Source organism: Belonocnema kinseyi, chromosome 4, assembly GCF_010883055.1.
Source record: "Belonocnema kinseyi isolate 2016_QV_RU_SX_M_011 chromosome 4, B_treatae_v1, whole genome shotgun sequence".
Classification (NCBI taxonomy): Eukaryota; Metazoa; Arthropoda; class Insecta; order Hymenoptera; family Cynipidae; genus Belonocnema; species Belonocnema kinseyi.
Genome location: NC_046660.1, coordinates 85,366,295 through 85,377,778, shown reverse-complemented (window position 1 = coordinate 85,377,778; position 11,484 = coordinate 85,366,295). Strand labels below are relative to the sequence as shown.

The 11,484-nt window shown below is 32.4% G+C and overlaps 2 protein-coding genes and 1 non-coding gene across 8 annotated transcripts in view; 2 read left to right on the top strand and 1 right to left on the bottom strand.

Annotated features, from left to right (window-relative positions):
- Window positions 1-11,484, bottom strand: part of LOC117170600 (golgin subfamily A member 6-like protein 22) — a 125,559-nt gene that overhangs the window by 34,381 nt on the left and 79,694 nt on the right. The gene's annotated exons all lie outside the window — the stretch shown is intronic.
- Window positions 1-11,484, top strand: part of LOC117170601 (CREB-regulated transcription coactivator 1-like) — a 164,035-nt gene that overhangs the window by 93,961 nt on the left and 58,590 nt on the right. The gene's annotated exons all lie outside the window — the stretch shown is intronic.
- On the top strand, window positions 6,635-6,707 carry Trnat-ugu. Its single transcript has one exon. It is a non-coding gene; the product is annotated as a tRNA-Thr (tRNA).

Below are 11,484 nucleotides of genomic sequence, written 5' to 3'. Positions count from 1 at the left end.
GTTCAGTAATTTGCACTTGAAAGCATCCACTATTCGGAATCGATTTTTTAAAAAGCCCTGGAGAAATTGTTTAAATTAAAAAATCAAGTAGAAATTTAAATTTCTGTTCGTTTTTCTAATCACGAGTATTATACAGTGTCCTCAATCTTGGAAACTTTTTTAACTGCGTTTGCGTCACCCCGACAACAATTAGCTGAAGTTTGCAACGTTTATAAACGAAAATAAATTTTTGTTTTTCATTATATATATAATTTAAAAAATCCCTAGGTGTGTAAAATTTAGTCAGCTATTAATAATTATTGTGATTAAACTAATTTTTGTTTTACCAGTCACCAGGTGCAAATAATCAGCAAAAACAATTTCGGAAATTTTATAATTTCGTTTATAAACGTTGCAAACTTCAGAAACATCCGACAACTCGATTGGTCACTGTTAGCGCGCTGGTTTTGAATTATATAAATATTCAGATTTAATATTTATAATAAATAATGATTGAAAAATGCCTGATCAGAATTTCCCTAATCGTAAAAAAAGATTTTGAAGTGACAGAGACAGAAAATTAGATTTTAATGAAGAATAGATTATGCATTCTAAGTTCAGAGAAATAAATCATTTTTGTTCGTCCCAATTATTAATCTCGTCTCTGTCGAGTTTTAAAATTACATTTTTGTTTATTTCCGACAATGTGAATTAAAATAAAATCACTAAAATTACCAAAAATTAATTAAGAATAATTAATTACTGCGCTGATAAATTTTATATCATACATTTTTTTAATAACTTGAAGAAGCCCTGAATTTTCTGAAGTCAGAATTAATAACGTTTTTTCCATGAAACTCGCATTATTTTTTCATATGTTACTCCAAAATTTTAATTTAGGATTAAGATATCACTTTGGATACATTTTTCAATCATTATTTATCATCAATATTAAATCTGAATATTTATATAATTAAAAATCAGTGCGCTACAGTATACTAATCGGGTTATCGGTGTGACGCAAGCGCAGTTTAAAAAGTTCCCAAGATTGGGGACATTGGTATTATAGGACAAAAGGAAATAATACTCTCAGAAGAATATCTGTTTGAATGAAACAAACATTGGTTTTACCCTTTATCAAAGATACAATTTGTTTGACTAAAACAAACTGCGACAAATCGCTTATGTGAAACAAACAAATATTTTTTTAGTCTTATATCAATGAAAGAACTTAATTGATTAAAATAAATGTTTTTCTCAGTGGAATAAGAATGATAATATGATCAAAAATTTATTTCTTTTCCAGAAAATGCTACTGAGATTGATTAAAAATTAATTTTTTAGTTACAACTTTTTTTTCGTTTTTGAAGTCATTCCTTTCAAGAAAAAATGACATAATTAAAGAAGACCTTGAATTGGACCTTGCTTTCACTATTTATCAATTTTTGAAAAATTTTTGAATCTTAAGAAAGGATGGCTCATTGATTCGGAGAACGCATTCTCTACAACTCTGCTGTTTCAAATTTTGAAAGTAAATTTTGGTATGCCGGAGTCGTTAAAATAATTTTTTTTTACATTTTTTAAACCATGTTGTAGGAAATGTTTTTCCCGAAAAAAACCAGCCATGCTTTATTACAACCTAACTATTTTTTTAAATAATTGATAGGAATAGACAGTGAAAAGAAATTGAATTCCAAAGATATTGTTAAAATATTTATTCTTCGTAAGTTTTGTAGATTTTTCATAAAAAATTATGTTTTTTACATATGAACTACCTGAGTGATAATATTTTTTCAATTATCGAAATCATAGAAAACTTTTTTCCAGACACCTGACTTTTAGCACGGCACTACCTTAAACTTTAAAATGTTCAATGTGTAATGCAAAATGATGTCCAAACAAATATTTGGTAACCTAATCCAAAAAAAAAACATTTTATATAGGTATTAAGTGACTTCTTATTTAATAAATTTTTATAAATTTAAAAAATACTTAAAATCAACTTTATTTCAATCGACGTAAAAATAATCAAGTAATTTTTAAAGCAAATGAAACGCAAACATTCATTTAAAAAAATGTTATTGAATTCAGTAAAAAAATCTGTAGATGTTCTTTGAGACACATATTTTCAAAATTTGTAGAAATTTAAAAATCAATTAAAATTAATCTCGTTGAAGCGAATAACAATTCACTTGGAACTCTATTTTTTCACGATCATATTCTCGCATTCAGATTCGTGTCAGGGACTTCCATTGGTGGAGAAAACTGTGAATGGGACTTTATTAAGAGTCAACCCAGGGTTGGTTCAATATAATGTTGGCTTCACATTACTGGGATTTATTTTTCATATTAAATGTCTCCTTTCCTCCGAAATCAGCCTTATCCTATAAGTTCTTTACATACAAAATATGTAGGACGTTGCAAAATATGAAATGCAATTATTAATTTCATAGTATATGTGACCATAGGATTTTTTTTCTCAAATTGTAAACACATTTTCATGAGATAAGAAATTTAATCGAAAATGTGCCGTAGAGTTAATAATTGCCTAATTAAGAAACTGTTACTTTAAAGCGAACTAACTTAATTGAAGTTGATTACATTAAATTAAGGCTCATTAGTTTGCTACTGAACATGAGATTCTCAGTTTTCAAAACTATATTCTTGTTTAAAAACTATCCTCTTTTCAATATATTTCTTTTTTTACTGAATATTTGTTTTAATTATTAATGCCTATTCTTAATTAATCTAATACATCTTCTTGATTGATTTCATACAAAGAATTAAAAATATTTACGACTTTCATTTTCCTTATTCAGAATTTGTATTTAATTTCTCATGAGTTGACCACGAAACCGATTCTCTGAGAACGATTTCAAGGTCTATGGCTTCATGTCTCTGTTAATTTTTTAAAGAGGAAAATTAAAGACACAATATTAACAAGTCAGCTATGTAAACCTGACAGGGGGCCATTCATATACCACGTGGACACTGAAGGGGGGGGGGAGGGTATGGCAAAATTCGACGCTTGTTCACGACAGGGGCCGGGAGAGGGGGGGGGGGGTCAGGCTAGAATCCACGTAGACACACATTTCCCTAAATCTGTGCAAAATATACTGAAATGAGACAAGGTATTCTAGGTATACTTGAAATTTTATATTGTGCTGGCGCACATTATAATTTTTATTTTTATCTTTATTTTTACTATAATTTTTTTCACGACTTTTTATTTGAAACTAAAGTTATGTTTAAGCTCATGTTCTTACGCTAATCCGAATTTTTTCAGCTAATTCATCGCTCCTTTTGAACTTCTTGTAGTCCGGGAGCTCGCGACAATTTTATGGACGTCATTTTAGTACTCAATAAAATTTCAGACCCTTTTGTTTTCATAGTCAACAGTTCGAAATTCGTGGACTGACTAACAGCTGTTGGTGCATTTTTCAACAATTTATCGTTAAACTGGTTAAAAATTCGAGTGAAAAAACGTCATTTTAGTACTCTTCAAACCAACTTGGAATGATTGCTTGAATGCTAAAAACTAACAAGAAGTTTGACTGGCAGCCCCTGAGTGGTGCCAAAGTTGACTGGCAGGCTGTCAAACATGCCAAAAATTCGTGTAAAGAAACGTCATTTTAATGCTCTTGAAATCCATTGGGGACGATTTTTTAGGCGCAAAGAACTAACCAAAATTTTGACTTGCAGCTCCAGAGTGGTGCCAAACTTGACGTGTAGGCTGTCAAATATATAAAAAAATGACAGGATGACAATTAGAACCTTCATTTTAGTACTCTTGAAACCCATAGGGGACGATTGTTTAGGTGCCAACAACTAACAAGCAGTTTGACTGGCATCTCCTGAGTGGTGCCAAAGTTGACTGGCATTCTAATCGGCAACCGAATGAAAGTTTTGTCCTTTTCATAAAATAAAATTTTCATCTATAGGATACTTCTCTAAAACTAATATGTATATAAAAAAAGAAACTACGAAAATCTCACTTTTTACTTAAATTCACAGCTGGGAACAATGGTTTTCAAGGGTACTAAAATGACGTTTCTTCGCTTGAATTTTTGGCATGTTTGACAGCCTGCCAGTCAACTTTGGCACCACCGAGAAGCTACTAGGCAAATTTCTTGTTAGTTGCTTGCACCTAAGTAAGCATCACCAATGGGTTTCGAGAGTACTAAAATTACGTTTTTTTCACTCGAATTTTTGACATGTTTGACAGTCTGCCAGTCAACTTTGGCACCACTCAGGAGCTGCCAGTCAAATTGCTTGTTAGTTGTTTGCATCTAAACAATCATCCCCTATGGGTTTCAAGAGTACTAAAATGAAGGTTCTAATTGTCATCCCGTCATTTTTTTGTATGTTTGATAGCCGGCCAGTCAAGTTTGGCACCACTCAGGAGCTGCCAGGCAAAATTTTTGTTAGTTCTTTGCACCTGAAAAATCATGCCCAAAGGGTTTCAAGAGAATTAAAATGATGTTTTTGCACCCGAATTTTTGACATTTTTGACAGCATGCCAGAAAAGTTTGGCACCACTCAGGATCTTCCAGTCAAACTTCTCTTTAGTTTTTTAGCATCTAAACAATCATTCCCCGTGGGTTTCAAGAATACTCAATTGACGTTTCTTCACTAGAATTTTTGACACTTTTGACAGCCTGCCAGTCCACTTTGGTACCACTGAGAAGCTGCCAGTCAAAATTACTGTTAGTTCTTAGCATTCAAACAACCATCCCCCGTGGGTTTCCAGAGTACTAAAATGACGTTTTTTCACTGGAATTTCAACCAGTTTAACGTTAAATTGTTGCAAAATGCACCAACAGCTGTTAGCCAGTCAACGAATTTCGAACTGTTGACTATGAAAACAAAAGAATCTGAAATTTTAGTGAGTACTAAAATGACGTCCATGAATTGTCACGAGCTCCAGGACATTTTTAAGGCTAATAATATCTATATTTCCATCAAATATGTCCACGTGGACAAAGTGCAGGGGGGGGGTCACAATTCCACGGTTGTCCACAAGTGGGGGGGGGGGGGGGGGGGGGTCAAAAAGTGCTGAAAAATTGTCCACGTGGTATATGGATGGCCCCCGGCACCTGTCATCAAATCATGATGTGTCCTTTTTCATAAATAAGAGCTCTTTTTGGGCTCATTTAATGCCCCATTGCCGAATTTTCGGCTTTACTTCAAGCCTGCAGCACTACTGGAGGAATCGGTCAAAAAATGATTATATCAAATTCCACTTTTTACAGGAATTCCCAGCTCGAGATATCCCTTCGAACCATCGCCGTACCTTCAGAATTAAAAAAGGGCCACGAAGGTCAAAGTTATAAAATATAAATTTTTTAATCGTCTTCCCAGCATTAATAAGGGACTATTTAGGGCTCACTTTCTATCCAACTATGGATATTACTACCTAGCCCTTTTTATAAAATATGCAACCGTGCAGTCACCTTTACTTCAAGCCAGCTGCACCACTGGAGGAATCTGTCAAAAAATTATTCTATTAAATTCCCTTTTTCACAGGAATTTCCGGCTCATTTCCGGCTTGAGATAATCCTTCGAACCGCTACCCTACCTTCAAAATTAAAAAGGGCCATTAAGGGCAAAAGGCCAGGAAATAGATTTTCGGTTTTTCTTTCTTACATCAATTATGAGGCTTATATTTATTTTTTACCTGAGCCCATTTAAAAAAATATATAAAGAGGTGTTCTTAACTTCGAATAACCATGCGAGAACACTGCTTAAAAATTCTTATACCTAAATTCTGTAATGGTAGGAATTTCCGGATTGAGATAATGCATTTAACCACTGCCCTACCTTCAAAATTAAAAAAGGGCCGCTAAGGGCAATGGGAAAAAATATTAATTTTCGATTTCTCTTTTTGTCATTAATAAGGGCCTGTTTAGGGCTCATTTTCTGTCCAACTGTGGATTTTACTACTTAACCCTTTTTATAAAATATGCCACGGTGCTGCCAGCTTTACTTCAAGCCAGCAGCACCACTCGTTTTAGTTGGCCCCTGGGTCATATTTTTTCAGGTCAAATTTTAATTTATTAATAACATGTTCCAATAGGAAATTGTATTGCGCATATTTTTAGTACTATAAATAAATGTGATGACTTCATTAGTTTTCGAAATAATCATGAAAATGTTACTTTTTTCTGCAATCGCAAAATACGAATTTTTTGTGCTCAACTCGCCATAAGTTCTACCATAATAGGAATTTTTTAATAAAATTTTTAGAAAATATACACCGCCATTAATTAAAATTAACGGTCGCCACAAGATTTGTTATATTTCAAGGAAGCCATTGCGAGGTTGATGTAATGAGGGGGGTGGTCCGCCATCTTTTAATGTCCCGCGAAAAACATGGCAGTGCACACATGTTTATATTTTCATGCACAGTTTGTTGGCAAAAATCCTCCCCTGGATTCAACCCCGCTTGCCCAAGTTAGAATGGCATGCCTAGTCCCGTGTTTCCTATATCCATGAAAATAATATTTTATCTAATTAACCAGTCTAACCGAAACTCTGTTTCTATAACTGTTTCAAAAACTTTAGTTTAACAACTGGTCTTAAAATAATAACATCTATGAAAAATAATCTCGATCGAAATTAAGGAAATACAAGTTCTAAAATTTGCATTGTTGGTGTTGCGGTGGCGCAATTGGTAGCGCCCCTCACATGTAATGAGGAGGTTGTTGGTTCAAACCCAGCCCGCAGTGAATTTTTTAGAACTTATTTTTCTCGCGTTTTCATTTAATTTCGCATAATAAAAATTGATTATGATATAGTAGTTCTTCTACTTATCAACCGTACAATACAGAGACCTTTGTCGTACAAACATCAAAATAACTACTGGTATTAGGCCTCTAAAATAATATTTTAATATTATGTATAGTTTATACATAGTGTGAAGTATTATATATAATATTCATTTGTTTTATGCATTTTTTGTAAAAAACAAATGAATATTATATATATATAAACTTCATACTATGTATACATTATACGTAATATTTCCGCCTGGGTAGTTTACGCCATGAGAAGTATAAAAATAGTTTAAAATTTTTAGTGACCATCTATTAAAATTCTATACATAGTGTTAGTTTCGTTATATGATGGTGCATATTTTCTGAAATTTTTATAACAAAATTCCTATTATTGTAGAACTTACGGCAAGTTGAACACAAAAAGTTCATATTTTGCAATTACAGAAAAAAAGTAACATTTTCTTGATTATTTCAAGAACTAATAAAGTCAGCAGATTTATTTATAGATGTAAAAATATACGCAATGAAATTTCCAATTGGGACATGTTATTAATAAATTAAAATTTGACCTGAAAAAATATAACCCAGGGGCCAACTGAAACGACGGCGTTTCGAGCGTATCCCCTTTTGATCGCCAGCGGTTGAATTTGATATAATCACTAATCCCCTTTTACAATTCAAAAATTATTTACATTATTCATTCACATAACCACTATACTCAACTTTTACGTCTTCAATTTTTTATATTTCTTCTTTTTTATTCATACAGTATATCCATAGGATCTCAATTTTCACTATTAATTTTTTAATTACAAAATTGGAAAAATGTTCATATATAAATTGTAATACCTTTCACATAGCCATTGCTTTACAGCAGACTTCGAGGAAAGGGGCCTCGGCTGGGCTTAAAGGGATTCCTTGAGTCATAAATAAGCCGTATATTCTTGTGAAAAGGGGAATTTGATATAATCATTTTTGGACCGATTTTTCGAGTGGTGCTGCTGGCTTGAAGTAAAGCTGGTATCGCCGTTGCATATTAAAAGAAAAATGAAGAGCCGAAAATTCAGCAATAGGGCATTGATTGAGCCCAAAATGAGCCCTTATTTATGAAATAGGACACATAATGATTTGATGACATGGTGCTGTCAGATTTACATGGCTGACTTGTTAATATTGTGTCTCTAATTTTCCTCGTTAAAAAATTAACAGAGACATGAAGCCATAGACCTTGAAATCGTTCTCAGAGAGTCGGTTTCGTGGTGAACTCAAAAGAAATGAAATACAAATTCTGAATAGGGAAAATGAAAGTAGTAAATATTTTTAATACTTTGTACGAAATCAATCAAGCAGATGTTGGCCCAATGGATCATTGGGTTTAAGGGATTCCTGGAGCACCATGCATATTTAAAAAAATGAAGATCCGAAAATTCGACAATGGGGCATTAATTGGGCCCTCAGTGAGCCATTATTCATGAAATAAGGCACATCATGATTTGATGATATGGTGCTGTCAGGTTTACATAGCTTAACAAGTCAATCTGTGCAAAAAACTATTTTTGAAAAAAAAGGGTTCAAGCACATTGTGAATCCAAGAATCAGTTGTTTTGAATGTTTTTCTAAAACAAGTGATTCTTGGATTCACAGTGTGTTTGAGCAATATGGTGTCTCGAATTGTCCTCTTAAATCATTTATTTTAATAACCTCAAATTGTGCTTTAAGATGACTGGCTTATACACTGAAAGAAATGAATTGCTCTGCTTTGCCAGTGTAACTTTCACTCCATTTGATAGGGGCTGAGCGAAATATCGATTTTACGTATGGGTGGCATATTCCTGTAACGCTCCGGGAAATTAGCACAAGAGATAATGTGATGCTTCCCTGGAAAATTAGGTTTTAAAATCAAATTATAAGTACACTGTAAAAAAAAGATTTGTCTAAAATTACAAAGTTTCGGAAAATTACATATTGTATCATTGTAAATATCACACACTTCACTCTATGATTTTACAAAAGTGTGTGAAATTACATCCTCTAGCGATGTAAATAAAAGGACCCTCGAACAGCAGTGTAATATTAAACACTCGATATAAATAAAATTACACATTCCGTCGTACGAACTTTACATTCAGAAGGGAAAATTCAGTCGCAGCGTGTAAAAATACCATGCGTCGGTAAAATCACTTTCCTGTGATTGAAAATTTCATAGAGATTTTTAATTTTACCAAAAATCTTTAATTTTACCTTGGCGGAAACTGTAAGATTTTTGATTTATAATTAATTTAAAATGTAGATTAATTAATCAAACAATACGTGAATACGAAAGCTTTTGACGGCTTTCACACAAAAATAGATAAAATTCGAGCTAGTCCTATTTTTCCTTTTACATTTTCTGCTATTTGAACGGAAAAAATGTGGTTATTCAAAACGTATATTTAATGTTTTCGTTATGGAATATTTAAGTATAAAAAATACCCATAGTATCTTATGTGTTTTAGGTAGGTGGTAATGTGTCAATTGTAAAATTCATCGCTAGGTGGATTATTACAATTTTTCGTAAGTTGCTCCGATACACGAGGGTCCTTTTATTTACATCCATCAGAGATGTAAAATTCAATAGATTTTTTTTACAGTGTATTAACAAAATATATATTTTCCGGTTTACCTTCAAACGAATTATATTAATAAATTATGATATAATTAATGAGCCAGGCTTCAGATGGTTACGTCCCAATAAGGCATTTTTGTTAGAGTTGGATTTTTATTTTTGTATAATCTGCACGAGGCTGTCCCGAACAAAAACTAAAAAGATCAGATATAGTGATATTAGCACTGAAAAGTTACTTTGTGGCATTATAAATAAAAAAAATCTCGCCATTGAGGTAATCGATTGCAAATTTCTAATTTCGAATGATTTGTGCTGTTAATTTGTATCTGAAGTTGTTAAACAAATTTTTTAATGTTTTTGTTTTGTTTTTATTCTTCTTTAGCAAAATTTAAAAAACACGTACACATTTTTAAGTTTCTATTTTTGCGATTTAAAAAGTTAATTTAAAAAACTAAAAACGAAAACTATTTTTATTAATATTTTAATCATAAACATTTATATTAGTATTATATTTATAGCACATAAAAGGTGGAAACGATATAGAATTGTTTTAGAATACACGTTATTATTTTTTGTTAAAATTTAATTACCAGTACTCTAGTATCATTTGAGAACGTACTAAAACCTTTGAAAGTTTATGACTACAATTGAGTTAAGAATCTAATTATTTCAAAGGTGCAATTCCCATAGACTCGATTTGTGGAAAACTCGAGTCTCCACTTGCAGGAAACAGCATTACAAGGTTTATTTTTTATGAAAATAAAAGTGTAAAGTGTAAGCTCTGAATAGAAATTCGGCTCACGTTTTCATTTTTTTCCTTTTCTGAAAAGGTTTTCTGAGAGTTAAGCTTGCTTTTCTTTACTTTAAAAAAAAGAAGAAAAAATCGGGAAAAAACACAAGCATACATTTGGAATGTTATACCGTAGGAGAGACGAAGTTTACGTGGCATAATTTAGCTGATATTAAGCAACATGTGAAGACTGCAACCACATGGCTTATTTTAGAAAGCAAGTATTTGTATTGCCTTGCAAAGATACGGGACAAACTCACAGAAAAACTTAAGTTAAATTTTCTTGCATGTAAAATTTCCCGCTGTTAAAGTTTACATGCTATTGGCGAAAGTTTATCCTACGATGGAATAAAAGTTGTCGTCTGCTAGGGTGTCCTTAGCAGCAATGGGAAAACGGCAAAGTATGAGTGAATTCGAGTTCTAAATCGGAACACCAGATTTAAAACAACACAGAAAAGACAAAAGTTAAAATTTGTTGCAGGTAAGACTTGCAACAGTTACAAACTAAACGTATTTCGGCGAAAGTTTCACCGAGGTTAGGAGAATAATTCTGATCAGCAACAGAAAACACGAAAAAAATTGGTCTTGCTGATATATCTCCTCCGAAATAAATTAGACTATTGTAGGTGCATTCGAACTTATTTAATACCATTTAGCAAAAACTACAAAAAAGGAACTGACAGGTGGGAATTCCCATTTCTCTCCAATTGAAGAAGTTAAACGACGATAGATAGCGTTGGCGTCGCAATTCTCGATACGTCTCGAATAAAAATGGAGCGATTATAAGGCGAAAGATTATCCTGGCAAGATTAAAAATCGGAAATTATCTTCGATTAATGTGAAGTTTATCCGGCAAGGTTAATTTTTGTCGCCGTCTTTCAGTTGCAAGTTATTAAATATTGAAATATTTAAACTTTTGTTGATTTGAATTAAAAACTTTCAATTCTATAGGTTTAATTAAAATTTTTACTAACATTTTTCCATTTTGAAAGTGCACAATTTTTAAAAGACTTAGCTAGAATCTCTCAAATTCTTATTACAATAAATTTAATATGGTTAAAAACATACAATAATAAATAATAAATTTTGTATTTTTTGTTTTGAAATTCTATGTACTAGGCAGTCTGATAAGTAAGTTACAGCACTGAGAAGCGACTAACCTCCGAGTTTTTTTAAATATGGAAAAATCTGAGTTTCGAGTTTTCATCAAACACTACTATCTTCGCAAGAAGACGATATCCGAGACCAAGGCCAAGCTGGATAAGTATTACCCGGACTCTGCACCGTCGATTGGAACGATTTATAAGTGGTTTACCGAGTTTCGTTGTGGCCGT